Source organism: Pantherophis guttatus, chromosome 14 (genome assembly GCF_059756535.1).
Source record: "Pantherophis guttatus breed Tessera chromosome 14, ASM5975653v1, whole genome shotgun sequence".
NCBI lineage: Eukaryota > Metazoa > Chordata > Lepidosauria > Squamata > Colubridae > Pantherophis > Pantherophis guttatus.
In genome coordinates, this window is record NC_142076.1 from 4,417,202 (window position 1) to 4,423,755 (window position 6,554).

Genomic DNA, 6,554 nt, shown 5'->3' on the forward strand with positions numbered 1-6,554 from the left:
AACCTCAGCTGAAGAGGTTGTAAAAAAAATGCTTTTAAAAGGATCTGACAATCCCAGCCTGATCGTCAGTGGCTTTTGTTTTCTTTTATTTATTTATTTGTTTATTTTTTTTATTTGTTTAAATTTCTATACCGCCCTTCTCCAAATAGGACTCAGGGCGGTGCACAGCCTAAGTAAAAACAAAGCATACAAAAATTTAAAAAACAGTATTAAAATAATTAGATATTCTGGCCGTAAATTAAAACAACCCAATTTAAAACCAATTTAAAATTTAGCTCAAGCCAGCCCAGCTAGTTGAAATAAATAAGTTTTCAGGGCCCGACGAAAAATCCGGAGGTCTGTTATTATACGTAACTCCGGGGGAAGGTTATTCCAGAGGGTGGGCGCCGTCACAGAGAAGGCTCTCCCCCTGGGGATCGCCAGCCGACATTATCTGGCGGACGGCACCGTGAGGAGGCCCACTCTGTGCGAGCGTACTGGCCGGTGGGAGGCTATTGGTGGCAGTAGGCGGTCTCGTAAGTACCCCGGCCCTAAGCCATGGAGCGCTTTAAAGGTGGTCACCAACACCTTGAAGCGCACCCGGAAGACTACCGGGAGCCAGTGCAGCTCGCGCAGGAGAGGTGTCACATGGGAGCGCCTCGTCGCCCCCATAATCCCCCGCGCAGCCGCATTCTGGACCAGCTGGAGCCTCCAGGTGCACCCCAGGGGGAGCCCCATGTAGAGAGCGTTGCAGTAGTCCAGGCGGGAAGTGACTAGTGCCTGAGTGACTGTGCGTAGAGAGTCCCAATCTAGAAAGGGGCGCAACTGGCGTATCAGGCGAACCTGATAAAAAGCCCCCCTGGCCACGGCCGTCAAATGGTCTTCTAAAGACAGCCGTGCGTCCAGGAGGACGCCCAAGTTGCGAGCCCTCTCCGTGGGGGCGAGTGATTCGCCCCCAATAGCCAGCGATGGCGTCAGCTGGCTATATCGGGACGCTGGAAGCCACAGCCACTCGGTCTTGGAGGGGTTGAGTCGGAGCCTGTTTCTCCCCATCCAGGCCCGCACGGCCTCCAGGCACTGGGACATCACTTCAAGGGCATCATTGGGGTGGCCTGGGGTGGAGATGTACAGCTGGGTGTCATCAGCGTACTGATGGAACTCCACCCCGAAGCCACGGATGATCTCACCCATTGGCTTTACATAAATGTTGAACAGAAGGGGCGAGAGGACCGACCCTTGTGGCACCCCACAAGCAAGGTGCCTCGGGGTCGACCGCTGCCCCCCCGTCAACACAGATTGCGACCGGTCAGAGAGGTAGGAGGAGAACCACCGCAGAACGGTGCCCCCCACCCCCAACCCCGCCAACCGGTGCAACATGATACCATGGTCGATGGTATCAAAAGCCGCTGAGAGGTCTAACAGGACCAGGATAGAGGAGCAACCCCTATCCCGAGCCCTCCAGAGATCATCCACCAACGCGACCAATGCCGTTTCCGTGCTGTGCCCAGGTCGGAAGCCGGACTGGAGCGGGTCTAGATAGACAGTTTCATCCAGGTACCGGGGAAGCTGTTGTGCTACCACACTCTCAACAACCTTCGCAACAAAGCGAAGGTTGGAGACTGGACGATAGTTAGCCAAAACAGCCGGATCCAGAGAGGGCTTCTTGAGGAGGGGCCTCACAACCGCTTCTTTCAAAGCGGCCGGCAGGACCCCCTCACTCAAAGAAGCGTTAACAATCTTCTGGAGCCAGCCTCGTGTCACCTCCCGGGAAGCCAGTACCAACCAGGAGGGACACGGGTCCAATAAACATGTGGTCGCATTCAGCCGTCCCAGGACCCTGTCCATGTCCTCGGGAGCCACAGGATCGAACTCCCCCCAGATAACACTCTCAAGACCTGCCTCAGTCATCCCATCCGGACATACCCAGTCAGAGGCCAGCCCTTCCCGAATCTGAGCGATTTTATCATACAGATACTGCACAAAGTCCTCAGCTCGGCCCTGCAAGGGGTCATCCCGCGCTTCCAGATGGAGGAGGGAGCGGGTCACCCTAAACAGGGCGGCCGGGCGATTATCTGATGACGCGATAAGAGCGGCAAAATAGCTAGATTTTGCCGCTTTTATTGCCACTAGGTAGGTCTTAATATGAGACCTCACCAGTGTTCGGTCGGATTCGGAGCGGCTGGTCCTCCAACTACTCTCCAGGCGTCTTTTCCGGCGCTTCATCTCCCTAAGCTCCTCGGAGAACCAAGGAGCTAGGTGAGTTCGGTGCCGGGTCAGAGGCCGCAAAGGCACGACACGGTTAAAAGCATTTGTAAAAAAAAATGCTTAAAAGGCTCTGACGATCAGGCAACTCGCCTGGGATCGTCAGAGCCTTTTAAAAGCATTTTTTCTACAACCTCTTTTTTTTTTTTTTTACTGTTAAAAGCATTTTTTTCAGCAGGAGAAAATATGCTTTTAAAAGTAAAAAAAAAAGCCTCTGATGATCGCGTGGCTCAGCTGGGCATGGGGGAGGGGCAAGGATTTTTGCTACCGGTTCTCCGAATCATCCGCCGCCATCATTACCAGATTGGGCGATCCAGTCCGAACCGGGAGCATTTCACCCCTGCTCCCTGGCCATTCGTCTGCCAATGGCCAGGACCCAGACTGGACTATCCTTCACACAGAGGATTTCCAGATGTAAAATTTCAAGCCATTCAAGGTGATGGGCAATTCCCTTTTTCTCCAACTATAGTTTGGCTGATTAGGAAGAAGGCATTTTGTTTTGTTTTTTTCTTTTAAGATGCTTGTTTTCATTAACCTCTAGGTTCAACATATCCCATGGTGCTCCTAATTCTGAACCTCACTTCTTTTTTCATTCTTAATGTTTGATGTGGTGGCACTGTGATTAGACTGCAACAATGCGTAACTCTGCCCACAACCTGGAGTTCAATCCTGATTAATATGAGTGGTGCAGTGGCTTAGAGGTGGAGCTCTCGGCTTATAATCAGGAGGCTATGAATTCGATCCTAGATAGAGACAGATATTTCTCTCTCTGGGCACGCTGAGAATGTGTCTGCTGAACAAAACTCTGCATTGGCAACAGGAAGGGCATCCGGCCAGTAAATACTCTGCTAGCTCCATTCAGTTGCCCAAACTCTACCCTGCAGGGGATTATGGGGTCATTAATAGAAGATGATTAGAAGTGTATAATATATTAGAAGGGAAGACCTTAGTAGTAAGATACAGCACAGAAAGAGCAGAACTGAAATATTCCAGGCTGCAGTGACATGGGGTATATAAAAAGGGGGGGAAATGTTTTTAGATAATTATGGTTTTTGATCTTCATAAAATTCCTAGTTAGACAAGAAAAACAGACAAATAGATAACTTATGAAGGCTAAAAGACTTGACAGTATTGTTTGTCTTATCAGACATGAAGCCATGGGCAGATTAACACTTGCCAACTGTGGACACTTAACATGAAAAATATGTCTTGACATCGTGCCAAGTACTGCCTTCGCCAGCACCATGAACATTCTGTGGAACTATTTTCTCCTGTGAAAGGAATTTCAGAGGAAAGTTTTGTAGAATAGAATGATAGAATCATAAAACAATAGAGTTGGAAGGGATCTTGTAGGTCATCTAGTCCAACCCCCCGCCCAAGCAGGAGATCCTGCATCATTTCTGACAGATGGCTGTCCAGTCTCTTCTTGAAAGCTTCCAGGGATGAAGCTCCCACAACTTCCGAAGGCAAGAAATTCCACTGGTTGATTGTTCTCACTGTCAGGAGATTTCTCCTTAGTTCCAGGTTGCTTCTCTCCTTGGTAAGTTTCCATCCATTGTTTCTCATCTTTCTTTTTGGTCCTTTGGTAAATAGTCATCTTTATGACAGCTTCTCAAATATTGGAACATTGCTATCATGTCACCCCAGGTCCTTCTTTTCACTAGAGTTGTTGTTATTAGTTGCGAAGTCGTGTCCGATCCATTGCGACCCCATGGACAACATTCCTCCAGGCCTTCCTGTCCTCTACCATCCTCTGGAGTCCATTTAAGCTCACGCTGACTGCTTCAGTGACTCCATCCAGCCACCTCGTTCTCTGCCGTCCCCTTCTTCTTTTGCCCTCAGTTGTTCCCAGCATTAGGCTCTTCTCCAGTGAGTCCTTCCTTCTCATTAGGTGGCCAAAATATTTGAGTTTCCTCTTCAGGATCTGGCCTTCTAAAGAGCAGTCAGGGTTGATCTCCTCTAGGACTGACCGGTTGGATCTCCTTGCAGTCCAAGGGACTCACAGAAGTCTTCTCCAGCACCAGAGTTCAAAGGCCTCCATTCTTTGGCGCTCAGCCTTCCTTATGGTCCAACTTTCACAGTCATACATTGCAACTGGGAAAACCATAGCCTTGACTGTACGCACTTTTGTTGGCAGGGTGATGTCTCTGCTTTTTAGTACGCTCTGTAGATTTTCACTAGGGTAAATATCTCATATCTCATGATTTGGAAACTCTTTCTTGAGCTGTATATATGTGACTTCTTACAGCACACCGGGGAACCTGGAAGAGATTCATCTGCCTGTATTTTGCAAATGCTTCAACGAAGTATCTGCATCTACCTTGATAACCGTCCTGCCTCACATCCCCTTCCCCAACTTGCCACACAAGAGTTTGGGACTGGATAGAGTTTCTCTTGTTTTACTTCTTTCTTTCTCTGCAGTGTATATTGGCTGAGTAAATCATGAGAACGCTTGAGAGCCGGGCAAGGATTCAAACCCATTTCACACCTGATGTCCCTCTGCTCCAAAGTGAGTTGCAGTAAGAACTGGTACTTCTCTATCTTCTGAATGTGAAATGCCCCCATTTCTAAACTGGACAAGCTTATTTCTTGGCTCAAAGCAAAGGTCACTTCGAGCCTAGACTTGCCTTCTAGCATACAGGTAGTCGTTGACTTACTACATTTCATTTAGTGACCGCTTGAAGTTACAACGGCATTGAAAAAAGTGCCTTTTGATATGACCGTTTTTCACACTTATGACCATTGCAGCATACCCCTTGGTCACATGATCAAAATTCAGACGCTTGACAACTGACTCATCTTTATTATTATTATTTTTATTATTATTTATTTGATTTGTATACCACCCTACTCCCGGAGGACTCAGGGTGGTGAACAGCCAAACAATAAAATACATAGATACAAAAAATTTAAAAAACCAGATAAAATCGAATTAAATAGTTTTGGCCCTGACAAATTAAAACACCCCAATAATTTAAAACAAATTAAAATTTACATATTAAAAAAGAGGGAAAGGATTAGGCCAAGCCCGCCTGGTGGAATAAAAAGGTCTTCACAGCGCGGCGGAAGGTGCGCTTATGACCGTTGCAGTAGCCATGTGATCCCCTTTTGCGACCTTCGGACAAGCAAAATCAATGGGGAAGCAGGATTCACTTGACGTCTAAGTTACTAACTTAACAATTCACTTAACAGCAACTGGGCTGAGAAAAATCATAAAATGGGGCAAAGCCCGCTGAACAAATGTCTCGCTTAGCAACAGAAATTTTGGCCTCAATTGTGGTCGTAAGCCGAGGACTACCTGTCTTGCATCAGATTCAGCCAAGCGCAAAGCTTTACATCCTGAAAAATGCCCTCTTAATGCCCTCTTAAGAAAGAACATATCTCTTTTGGCAACAGCTGAATATATCTCAAAAGGAGATGCAGCCCCAAGGCACAAAGAGGGCAGTAAGACTGGTACTCTTCTATCTTCTGAATATGACAATTACCCGGTGCCAAGGGTGAAATTCAAAATTTTTCCCTAACGGTTCTCTGAGTGTGGCTTGGTGGGTGTGGCAGGGGAAGGATACTGCAAAATCCCCATTCCCTCCCCACTCCTGGGGGAAGGATATTGCAAAATCTCCATTCCCACCCCACTCCTGGGGGAAGGGTATTGCAAAATCTCCATTCCCACCCCACTCCTGGGTGAAGGATATTGCAAAATCTCCATTCCCACCCCACTCTGGGGTTAGCCAGAGGCGGTTCTCCAAACTGCTCAAAATTTCTGCTACCGGTTCTCCAGAACCTGTCAGAACCTGCTGGATTTCACCCCTGCCCGGTGCCCACATTTCTAACCTTTAGCATGCTATTTCCCCAGTCTGGAGCCCTCTAGATCTGTTATCCTGATTGTATCATCCAGAATCACCTGTTTTCTTTTCTTTTTAAAAAATAAATGTTATTAATTTTCTATTAATTGCATTTCTTATTGCTTAATAAGGTTCGTGTTGCCCGAGTATTTAATTTGCTTAATAATACAGATTCCGTTCTTACTCTCCACCCCTTTTTCCAACCACTGGTAGAATAAATTCCATATTTGATAATATTCTGTGTCATCTTTCGGTTTGATTTTCAGTGTAAGTTTATCCATTTCTACACCATCTAGTACCGTGATGGCGAACCTATGGCACGTATGCCCGAGGTGGCACACAGAGCCATCTGTCCGGGCACGCGAGCTGTCGCCCAACTCACCAGCTGCGCATGCGTGTGCACCCCAGCTGGTGTTCGGGCCTCCGGTGTGCATGCGTGCAATTCAGAGGACCCAGCAGGTCTTCAGAGCT